The sequence below is a fragment of the Ruditapes philippinarum genome, unplaced genomic scaffold (genome assembly GCF_026571515.1).
Source record: "Ruditapes philippinarum isolate M1 unplaced genomic scaffold, ASM2657151v2 ctg2169_1_1_1_1, whole genome shotgun sequence".
NCBI lineage: Eukaryota > Metazoa > Mollusca > Bivalvia > Venerida > Veneridae > Ruditapes > Ruditapes philippinarum.
Genome location: NW_026863053.1, coordinates 6064 through 19328, shown reverse-complemented (window position 1 = coordinate 19328; position 13265 = coordinate 6064). Strand labels below are relative to the sequence as shown.

General features: G+C 35.6%; 1 pseudogene; it reads right to left on the bottom strand.

Moving 5' to 3' along the window:
- Window positions 1–1356: 1356 nt before the first annotated feature.
- Window positions 1357–13049, bottom strand: LOC132720994 (uncharacterized; annotated as a pseudogene).
- Between the last annotated feature and the right edge of the window lie 216 nt (window positions 13050–13265).

The following is a 13265-nucleotide window of genomic DNA, read 5'->3' as shown; positions in this document are numbered from 1 at the left end:
GTTTGAGAGCCTTTGACTTAAACAGACTGATACAATTATCAGTAGTTAATTGATATTTTAAATATTGTAGTTAAGTTTCATAGCTGATTAAAATGGAATCAAAAACTTTATGTCATGACCACTCATCATTTTTGATGTCTAAATATGGTAACTACAGCACCATTTCATATACAATAATTTCTCAATTAAGAAAATGTATAAATTATTCTGATTTAAACTCACGGTTATTGTTTTTATTTGATTTTGCAATCTAGCTTATCTTTTAATCAAGAATGATTAGGAAACTATATATTAAGTACTATTATTTATGTATAAATTTAAATAGAATTTAAATCAGTTATGCTATTTGCAGTTGTTGATCAAATGTGCATTTTTAATTTACTGTTATTCTATGTAGTAATTGTTTAATGAAATGTGCACATTGATCTGAGATTAAACCACATGATCTTGTGTGTCAAAAAGTTGTCAATCAGATTTTTAGATTAATCCTATTGTATTTTTGTATGTTAAACATTCCAAAAAAAAAATTGTTAATAAAATGTGCATATTAAATCGTTAAACTTGTTTTATTGTTGCATGTATCAAATGTGCTTATTACATTGCAATTAACCTGTTGTGCTCTTGTATGTAAAACATTCCATTATATATCTGTTATTCAAATGTGCATATTAAATCGTTGAATTAAACCTGTTGTGTTTTTGTATAATACTTAATCCTAATAAATATCAAATGTATCATAATATTTCTTATTTCATTAAGAAAATAATTAAATTTGTAGCACACGTTAAAGTTTGCTACGGATTCTTTTTCCAAGGCTGACATGTTATTACTGTTAATACGATACGAATATCTTCATAACAATTTGAGAAATGAACTTGTTTTTATAATGATAGATAAACTCGATATTTTGATAAACGTGAGATTATATACACAAGTCATTATCTTCGAAACATCACTGACAATATTAATATAAAACATTATCGTTCACACTATTGGTAGCAAGTTACTGGTTTAAACCTACATCAAACGGAACATTAATCTTGGTCTCGCCATGTCAAAAAACCTCAGTGGAGTCCCTTTAATATTAGATATCAATACGTACAGCATAAAATGTATAATTTAGACAGCAGGTAAAACAATGCGTATAATAAAACATCATCATTTTTATTACAGTGTAAATATATATAAAAATGTTAAAAATTTGGAACAATATTAATAGGTCAACAAATTATATAAAAATAAGTATCTGTAACAAACTAAAAGAACACTACCATCAAAATAATTAAAAAGAAACAAGTGCAACAATGTTATTACCTGATATGTTAAAATTAATATTTGAAACCACATCAAATATGCCACCATTTCTGTTTTTTTTATTATTGTTGTTGACATTTCTCCTAAATTTGAAGCGTCCGGCAATGATAAAAACAACAACAGCGACAGAAAATCGTAACACACACTGTCATTAACGCGTAATTCCATAAAAATTGTTGATCTGAGATTCATTATAACCCAAATCGAACATTTTCTGAGCATATTATACATGTATACTTGCGTCAAACTTATGGTGATGTGTGACACAACCTGCATGCAAACGTTTTTACCATAAAATCAGACATTATTTACTGTGTTGATTCTTTAATGTTGTGATCTATCTCAATCTGAGGCAAAAATACTCGTTTTGACCAAACCTTTAACAGACCCACTGTCCCCAACCCTACTCTCGATATATCCTGGATATGCTATAGAAGATAGACGTTCAATCAACGTAATATAGAAATATTACCCGAACTTCAAAAAAAATATAAAAAATGCACGTATATGTTTTCTTGAGTATTGATACAATTATGGTGAAAAAACATCCAAATAGTGTTGATTTTAGTAAATCGTACAAACTTGCGTATGTCGCCATGGTATTTTTCTCTGAATAAACACATCAGTACTTAGTTATTAGTATAAGAAAACTTGTAAAATCTTGACAACACTGACAGATAAAATAATCAAAACCGAAAATGCCGGTGACATATAAGAAGACGCTGCGCTGACACAATACTTTTCCTCTTCCTCTACCTCGTATCCGCTGAATTTCCAATTTCCACATTTTGGGAAATTCTTTGGAACTTTAGGCATATCGTTTGGATTTCCAACTTGTATAAGAAGACCCATTCCAATATTCATGTGAAATTCGATATGACAGTGGAAAAACCAGAATCCTAAAATAAATGGAGTTGAGAAGTTAGTAGTATATACACCAAATAAAACAATTTTCATAATCATTTTTCAGACTTAATATAAGATTGGCTTTGCAATTAATCATATGTTTGTAATTGTTGGTTCTAACGTCGACAAATATAATTAAAGAAGATGAAATGAATAATTTGTAGCATGTTAGCAGTTACCGCCGTCGGTTATTCTCAACAATCAACTGATTTGGTTACAAATCAATTTTAGAGACTTTCACTAAAATACTTTTTTTGACACCATTTAATTAAAAAAAATAACGTTGAAATTTAAAATGAATCATTTCTGTTGAACGTTATCTGTTAAGGCTATATAAAAACAAACTTTTTTGACAATGAAAAACATATAACATATCGATTATTCACATATAAGTTTACCTGGATTGTCTGCATAAAAACGTAATATCACATATCCACCATCAGGAACAGTGACTGAATCTTTGCCCACGGCATCAACAAGATTTCTAGTAAGGTTTCCCTGCTCATCTAGGCGTTTAACTTCCTCTATTGAAGTAGACTGTCCAAGCTTAAAACATAAAAAAAGATTAACGTCAATCTTTTGACTTTCGAGAACCCACGGACTAAAGATTAACAAATTGAAATAAACCTTTCAGGACTGATAAAATAATAGAACATTTGTGCGTTTATGATAATGTTTTAGGTCATAAGAAGTTTGCTTTATGTTATGTTTTAATGTTGCTAATTTTCCTCACATTTTGTATGGTATAGCTAAAACGTTTCCAAATTGATGTTTAAGTCACACCGACACAGTAATGGTCATATGGCGACCTTCAAGCTTTTCTGTTAGAAGAATACCTCAAGTGCCTCTCCGTGTATAGTTTAAGACACTGTCTGGTTACTGACTGGAACCACCGACGCTCCTTAAGCTAGCTGGATAGCTCCCCGGCAAGGGGAGGTTGGTGGAAGTTAACGATCTTGACCACTAATGTCCCAAATTTTGACCTTCATTTTGTTCATTGAAAAAAGCCAACTTAAGTTAGTTATTTTTGTTCTATTTGCCTTCAGTATTTGTAACTGAATATAACATAAATCAAAATTCTAGCATCTTTATCTATATTTCACATGCTATATTTCTTCCGTTTTTATATTTACATACCCTGTCCATGCCAACGACGTAGAACTTGTGACCATGTAGATGCATAGGGTGGTTGGCATTAAATGTGACCCCTTCGTCAATGACAATTATCTCAACCGTATCATTTAACTGAACGTGGAGACGGTGAACACACTCACAAAATTCTTCTGTACAATTCTTCCCGATGCTGTCACTGTCACAAAACTCACTCTGGGAGAGTAAATTAATAAATACAAAGTTTTTTTACTTAAAACGTGTAAATTATTAGCGATTTTATAGCGATTATGATAAACTCAATTTACAAAGAGACAACACTGCAAAATCACATGTTGTAATCTTGGAAATCATTCAATGAACACACTTAAAATAAACAACCAGGTGGTGTTTCTGACATAACACATTTTAAAACAAATTAAAGCTAATTCATGACAAAAATCATATTGTAAGCACCATTATCAAAACTATATAGTTTGTATAATCATTTTGAATGGAAGCATGGGAATGTAGACAATGAATACGGATCATACATGACACATATTTTCTGCTACATGATTGTTTAGATTGCAGTTTCATTACCTTATCTATATCGGAATGTTGTGAGAGGGGAGGTGATGAGGGTACCCTCATGGACACGTGGTTAATCTGAGGCATGTATAAATGTTGAGGTCTATCAACAGCTGAGATAGGGTAGAACGACACGTCATGGAAATGATAGTTATCTATCTTATTGAAGTCCATGCCAAGGTAAAATTTCTTGTCGGCTACGTCTTTTAACCCAGCGATATTTCCACTCTGGCGTGACTTTAAGTCACTGACTTGAATGTTTGTCTCGTCGCCTTTCTTGTTCCATGGATTTAATATCTATATATTTGTAGAATTAATCTTATATATATCAGGTATAAATGTAAACTGTATGAGATTGTTGTATAATAGAAATCTTAATCATATTATCTTATGGTTCTTTTTATTGTCGTGTTTTTTTATTGAACTGGTTATATTTGTATGATTAAACATGATCTTACATAATTTATGTCACACAATTTTAACTTAAATGTACAGGGTAATTCAGAAACAAAATTTTATATCATCGCAAAGAAATATAACAAAAAAAATATCATAAAAGCTTACTTATCATAAAATTTTACTAACACAATACAAAAATATCTTTCAACAAGTGCATAGAAAATCGTATATCTTATTATATACGCTTAATAAATATTTTCGTTCGTTTGATTTAAAGAGTGTAAAAGTAAACAGTTAGTGACTTTAGAATTAAATTAGTTCAATGATATACACTGTATTACCTTCCCAGTTCTATCGGCGTCTTCCCATGTAGTACTTCCGGCAGGGTCTTCATCCGGGGCACCATTGTATCTTAATATAGCAACCTGTATTTGGAAATATATATAATATCAATGTAAATCTTCTATGGCACATTCAGTATTCTAATTTGTACATATATAAACAGATAACTGTTATGTACTATTAATGAGGTATCTTAAAATTTCAGCAATCAGCCATAACCGCTCAGGATTCGAATCCCACCTTCTTTGATTATTTTATGTTCGGACGAAAGACGATGACACTCACATTGGTCCATGAACAGACTTAAAATAATCCAAGTATGCCGCGCTTTCATTTTTGCTGTGTTGTGCCATTTTTTTCTACTTTTCTCTTTTTTTACGTTAAATAGCTTTTATAAATTTTTATGCAACAGTGAATACTTTTGTAATTTTAATTTACATCAAACCTTTGATAAAGATGAGTACATCCGTCTTCTTAAATATAAAACACTTCTATCGTGTTGACACGTGTCAGTTTTTAAAATCGTATCATTCCAATCTGACTAATGTTCAGATCTACTAATTTCCTACATGATGCGTAGCGTTATTTAGGAGCAGATTTTAATCAGATTGGGTATCATTCATATATAGATAATAAAATATTATAGCTCAAGTTTTCTCCCCTAGCCAAGTCTCTAACCTGTTTAGCCTGTTTAACACCGCAATCAGCAAGACCCCGTACTCTGACCCAGTAATTTCCCACAGCCTGTGACGCATTCAGTACGAAATCAAACCTTTCTCCGGCGAAAATGTTGAAGGAATCCACATCTATTTTATCGAACGGATTCCCGTCTGTTGCTATCATGGTAAGTGTGTGTCCATCAATAGAAACCTGCACATAATATTTTATGTCATTTATCTTTGTAAAAATTGTATGCATAGAAATGAAAATTATTTAAATTTGGTATGTTTTTTTCAATACTGTTGAAATATAAGATAATCATTGAATAGTTAAAAATAAAGACACCAAGTTAATCTTTTCAATGCTTATAGAATAAGGTTGCTCTGAAATAAATAACAAAATATCTCAATGCTTTTCACAATTTTTCTTTCTTAACGGAACCAACAGCATTAAGCCTTTGCCACCAGTATAGAGCCAGGCCAGCCTGCACATCCGCGCAGTGTGACCAGGCTCTATACTGTTGGCTGTCAAACTTTAAATATTCAAATTGATATCCCTAAAATTGATAATGGACAGTCCCAAAAATGGAAGTGGGACAAGTCCATTTAAAATATTCAGCATGTTAAGGGTTAATTACGAAAGCCTAATAGTGTCAAATGAAATAAAAAATAAAAATGCAAAGGCGTTATAACGCGAATAAAGGCGTAGTAACGCGAATCAAAAGGCGTAATAACGCGAATCAAAAGGCGTAATTACGCGAAAAAAGGCGTAGCAACGCGAATAAAGGCATTATAACGCGAAACAAAGGCGTTATAACGCGAATAAAGGCGTAATTACGCGAATCAAAAGGCGTAATAACGCGAATCAAAAGGCGTAATTACGCGAATCAAAAGGCGTAATTACGCGAAACAAAGGCGTTTTAACGCGAATAAAGGCGTAGTTACGCGAACCAAAAGGCGTAGCAACGCGAATCAAAAGGCGTAGCAACGCGAAAAAAGGCGTAACAACGCGAATAAAGGCGTTATTACGCAAATCAAAAGGCGTAATTACGCGAAAAAAGGCGTAGCAACGCGAATAAAGGCGTAATAACGCGAATCAAAAGGCGTAATTACGCGAATCAAAAGGCGTAATTACGCGAAAAAAAGGCGTAGGAACGCGAATAAAGGCGTTATAACGCGAAACAAAGGCGTTATAACGCGAATAAAGGCGTAGTAACGCGAACCAAAAGGCGTAGCAACGCGAATCGAAAGGCGTAGCAACGCGAAAAAAGGCGTAACAACGCGAATAAAGGCGTTATTACGCGAATCGAAAGGCGTAGCAACGCGAAAAAAGGCGTAGCAACGCGAATAAAGGCGTTATCACGCGAATCAAAAGGCGTAATAACGCGAATCAAAAGGCGTTATAACGCGAATCAAAAGGCGTAATTACGCGAAAAAAGGCGTAGCAACGCGAATAAAGGCGTTATAACGCGAAACAAAGGCGTTATAACGCGAATAAAGGCGTAGTAACGCGAACCAAAAGGCGTAATAACGCGAATTGAAAAGCGTAATAACGCCTTTATTCGCGTAATAACGCGAAACAAAAGGCGTAATTACGCGAATCAAAAGGCGTACTAACGCGAATAAATGCGTTATAACGCGAATCAAAAGGCGTAATAACGCGAACCAAAAGGCGTAATAACGCAAAACAAAAGGCGTTATGACGCTAATTTAATACCACATAAATGCCAAACAGTGGCCTATTAATGTATGGAAGGAAGAACAATGTTGATTTAAATGAATTGATCTAGATGTACGTTTTATTATATGCCCGAAAGAATTTCGGGCATATTATTTTATACCCCTGGCGTCCGTACGTCCGAGCAAACATTTTGGGTTTAGGGGCTATATAACAGTAACGAGAACAAAAGAGAACAATAGGTTCAATCCGTGATCAAAGGGTTTATGGGCTAGTAGCCCTTAAGAGAACAAAGAAAATAACAAAGAAATAGCCCTAAACCAAAATGTTGGAACGTGCGTCCGTCCGTCTGTCTGTCTGTCCGTCCCCCCCGTAAGCAATTTGGTTTCGGGAGCATAACTTAAGTTCCATTTGCCCACAATATTCAAACTTCGTAAGGAGGATTGTTATTTGAAGGAGGTAATACTTTATAACCTATAAGTCACCAAGTCATCTTATATTGGCAAATATTAAAAGAGTCTTTATTAGTTTATGACAAATAGTTTGCATAATTACTGTGCAAATGGAATGAAAGTTATTGTAAATGTAGATTGTATTATTGTATACGAGTTTATATCTTGAGCAATAAATTCAGATCAATATTGTTCTTCCTTTCACACGTTACAAGGTTCACACGTTACTAGGCCATTTGATTTGTATAAATTTGGTATTAAATTGGCGCTATTAAGCGTTTTAATTTGCGTTATTACGCCTTTTGTTTCGCGTTACCTCGCCTTTATTCGAGTTTCTAAGCCTTTATTCGCGTTACATCGCCATTTGTTTCGCGCAGTTACGCCTTTATTCGCGTTATTACGCCTTTTGATTCGCGTTATTACGCCTTTATTCGCGTTATTACGCCTTTTTATTCGCGTTAAAACGCCTTTATTCGCGTTACTACGCCTTTTGATTCGCGTTATAACGCCTTTATTCGCGTTATTACGCATTTTGATTCGCGTTATAACGCCTTTATTCGCGTTACTACGCCTTTATTCGCGTTATTACGCCTTTTGATTCGCGTTGCTACGCCTTTATTCGCGTTCTTACGCCTTTTGATTCGCGTTGCTACGCCTTTATTTGCGTTCTTACGCCTTTTGATTCGCGTAATAATGCCTTTATTCGCGTTATAACGCCTTTGCATTTTTATTTTTTATTTCATTTGACACTATTAGGCTTTCGTAGTTAATCAATAAAAAACTATTTATACATTACAACATCAGTCAGCCAAATTACGCATTAATGATCGATGCTGGCTTAAGTTATTAGACGCCATTACCTGTATTTGGACAGTTGAGAATTCCATTGCTGATAGTTCTAAATCTGTATCTCGTACCACGTGTCACGTTGGAATATTTTCAACTGGTGTATAACTAGTGCTGTTTGCAGTAGAATTGAAAAATTCTTGCAATACTCCTTTTCCTGCAATTTGAAAGTTGTAAAATATTTTTTCTGAACATTAAAGGTGAAATTGTTTGCCAGATTTTACTAAGTATTTTCAATAGTCTTTTACTCTAATATATTGAATAAACCTCAGGCGCGGATCTATGATTTTTTATCAGAGATGGTCGCAAAAAAATAGCAAGGTTTAAAGCATATTCCGAAGAGGGGTTAAAAATTTACTAGTTTTCCAGGGGGGTCATGAGTTAAAATATTACTGACAAAATATGTGCGTGAATTTCGCTAAAAAAGTATACTTATTTAATATATTTATTTAAGCTCGATTGCAAAACAAGTTCTTGCGACGTATATTTATCACTTGCATGCCCGCTTCCTGGGACCATCCAGTACTGGTGTCATATGAAGAAACAAAGTCGTGACCAGATCTGGGCTCGATCCCTGGGTTGAGAGGCAGACACCTTTACCACTAGGCCACCGCTAACTTACCGTTAATGAGCATTGATCTTGGTTTATTATCACCTCCAGCTTGATGATGATGAGCAAATCTATTCATACTCATTTCAACTAGCCAATCAGATACCTGCATAGTATGCTCAGGTAGGTCCTCTTCGTAAAGACCCAAATGAGACTCGAACTCGATTGCTTGGCGGACAACGAAAAGCACCATGAATGCCATCTGACCGTTGTAGTCCGGAATGAGCATGCCAGAAATGTGTTCCAGGATTGTCGGCTTTGAACCTAATGTTATAATGTACTTCTTTGTACAAACACAACGCAATAATAAACATTATAGCACAAACTCAATTTACTATATTAACATCATGTATCTTGTATAAAGATAATTGCTAGTATATGTTAATCATTCCACTATGCACTAGTATGTTTATCATTTCCTTAAACCCTAGTGTCTATTTATCATTCCATTAGGCCCCAGTATATGTTTACCACTTCATTAGGCAGTAGTATATGTTTATCATTCCATCAGGCCATAGTATATTTTTATTTCATTGGGTCCTAGTATATGTTTATCATTTCATTAGGTCCTATTATATGCTTATCATTTTATTAGACCCTAGTATATGTTTATTATTCCATTAGGCCCTAGTATATGTTTATTGTTCCATTAGGCCCTAGTATATGTTTATTATTCCATTAGGCCCTAGTATATGTTTATTATTCCATTAGGCCCTAGTATATGTTTATTGTTCCATTAGGTCATGTCGAATAATCACAGATAAGATAATACCTGCCGTTACATAACTAATAAAGTTGTCAGTAGAAAAATCATACGTGTCAAAACTGTAAAACTGTAAACTGTATAAATTTTCAAAATTCCGGTAATTGAATAAACTGATTTTTATAATCACATGTATCACATATTTCAATCTAAAATATATATAATTATGTCTATTTATTACTATACTACAGTTTCATTATGTAAATATACACAAACGTAGTAATGCATTTCTCTATTTAAAGTACTTACTTGTATTGAAATGATGCTCCTTCCGGTATTGGACATTGTGTTACCATAGCAACACCATCCATATGCTGGGAACCATTCTGCAAAATACCATGCCAATGGATGCTGGTTTCCAGACCCCCTGCTAAGTGGTTTTTGACATTCACAATTACAGTGTCTCCTTCACATACCTGGATAAAATAAGTCACCATGTTTTATCTTAGGTATAAAACATTTAGGTAAACGACTTTTTATGACAGTTTTGGACAGTTTAAATAAGGACACTGTAAATCGTTGCCTATCAAGCTTGAATAAATGTACAATAATATAAAATATGATGTTCTTACATGTATTGCAGGTCCTGGCATCATTCTATTTACAACATTGATACCACGTGGCACGCCATCAGCTGGGATACAGTGAGGGCGGGAAAACAATCTGCCCTATTATATGGGGCAGTCCCCCGTAGCAGCCCCCTACCCCCCTTTTGAGAGGGGTGAAGTTACAACTCCAATGTAAAATCGTAACGTACACGTCATCGGGCCGATTCACTTGACATGATCGTATACAAGGATGAGATGTGTATGTCTCTAAATCTGTAAACAATCCTAGCAAAGTCATCAGAAAGGTGAATGTTTCAGTAAAGCAATAAATATCCCTACATCAGTCTAATTAAAATCAGTGTAAACGTTAGGTTTCAAGACAATAAAATTCTTTGACCCAGTAGCTCTGAACACACGTATGCTTTTATCTTCACAGACATCTTGGTTGTTGAAATTATACATCATTCTTTATATTTTCAATTACTAGTAATTGTTTTGCGTCATATTTGTCATAGGAATACCTCCGTGGTCGAGGGGTTAGAGTCGATGACTTCTAATCCAGTTACCTCTCTGGCGTGGGTTTCGATCCCCGGGAGATGCTTTGGTAGTTTAGCGCGGAGGAAGGTAGTCTAGTACTGGTGTAACTCTCCAGGAACGATGGTTAGGAAAACTACCCGCCCTATATGACTGAAAATACTGTTGGAAAAGGCGTAAAAATGAAACAAACAACAAACAAACAAAATCATAGGAATACTAGTTTGTATTAATGTTATGATATTTTAGTATATACACTGTATTTACTTCTGAATTTCACACAAATGTTCATAGAATTGAGGATGTTCATGGTAAGACAGTTTGTTTGCACATTTATTCTATTAAAAGTAACAATTGTCAGCAGTTATGTTATAACGTTTTAGTTTGTATTTTCACTTCTGTATTTCACAAAACTGTTACCCCTGCGAGCATTGCTTTGATGATTAAAAAGAGATTTCTGGTTTGCTACCACAATTGTTGCGCATTATTTACTAAAAAAAACAGGAATTATGAGGCAATATACGTGTTGTCTAATTTTTAGTTATTTCGTTGTTAAACAGTTTGGAAAATATAAGTTTGGGCACATATTGTTTCTATGAAGTTCAAAGTTTTTCAATTAGTACCTCGTGTTTGTTGACTTGATACAATATATGAAGGCAGCACTCAACACTAAAACCAACATGTCTAGATGGGTCATTTTATATCACCAGTCCTGTTTAACCAATGCCTGCTTTCTAGTGGTTTACCGGTCACCTTTTACAGTTCTTCAAGCATTCGATTTATCTGCAATATTGAAATATAACGGAAGAAATGTAACGACAAAAATCAGCAAAAAATTGGTTTGGACCCCGCAGCTTTACGTTGCAAGCATACCCTCCAAATTAATAATTTTCCAAGCAATAGTAATAACCATCGCCGTGTTCCAGCAAATACTAATAACCATCGCCGTGTTCCAAGCAAATACTAATAACCATCGCCGGGTTCCAGCGATACTCATAACCATCGCCGTGTTCCAGCGATACTCATAACCATCGCCGTGTTCCAGCGATACTCATAACCATCGCCGTGTTCCAGCGATACTCATAACATCGCATAACCATCGCCGTGTTCCAGCAATACTCATAACCATCGCCGGTTCCAGCGATACTCATAACCATCGCCGGGGTTCCAGCAATACTCATAACCATCGGCCGTATTCCAACAATACTTCATAACCATCGCCGGGTTCCAGCGAAACTCATAACCATCGCCGTGTTCCAGCAATACTCATAACCATCGCCGGGTTCCAGCGATACTCATAACCATCGCCGTGTTCAAGCAATACTCATAACCATCGGCCCGTGTTTCCAAGCAAATACTCATAACCATTGCCGGTTCCAGCAATACTAATAACCATCGCCGGTTCCCAGCAATACTCATAACCATCGCCGTGTTCCAGCGATACTCATAACTATCGCCGTGTTCCAGCAATACTCATAACCATCGCTGTGTTCCAGCGATTACTCATAACCATCGCCGTGTTCCAGCTAACTCATAACCATCGCCGGGTTCCAGCAATACTCATCAACAATCGCCGTGTTCCAGCGATACTCATAACCATCGCCGTGTTCCAGCGATACTCATAACCATCGCCGTATTCCAGCGATACTCATAACCATCGCCGTGGTTCCAGCAATTCTCATAACCATCGCCGTGTTCCAGCGATACTCATAACCATCGCCGTGTTCCAGCAATACTCATAACCATCGCCGGGTTTCCAGCGATACTCATAACCATCGCCGTGTGTTCCAGCGATACTCATAACCATCGCCGTGTTCCCTAGCGATACTCATAACCATCGCCGTGTTCCAGCGATACTCATAACCATCGCCGTGTTCCAGCGATACTCATAACCATCGCCGTGTTCCAGCGATACTCATAACCATCGCCGTGTTCCAGCGATACTCATAACCATCGCCCGTGTTCCAGCAATAATTCAATAACCATCGCCGTGTTCCAGCGATACTCATAACCATCGCCGTGTTCCAGCCATACTCATAACCATCGCCGGGTTCCAGCCTAATACTCATAACTATCCGCCGTGTTCCAGCAATACTCATAACCTCCGCCGTGTTCCAATGCTATACTCATAAACCATCGCCCGTGTTCCAGCAATACTCATAACCATCGCCCGTTTTCCAGCGATACTCATAAACCATCGCCGTGTTCCAGCGATACTCATAACCAACTCGCCGTGTTCCAGCAATACTCCTAACCATCGCCGTGTTCCAGCGATACTCATAACCATCGGCCGTGTTAATGCTTTCTTTCTTGGTCATAACGAAAAGAGATCTTTTAAAACAGTGCTTGATTTATAGTCATAAAGCAAATATCAAATTTGTTATTATTTTTCTTCAAAAATGTACATTTGGTTATTATGGTTGCATATTGTGTATCGCATTTTTACATACATTTTGTCTTATGTTTTTTTTTGTGATTGAATTCGATAAACTGGTCAACAAACCATTATTTATTCGATTTGATTAGGGTAATAA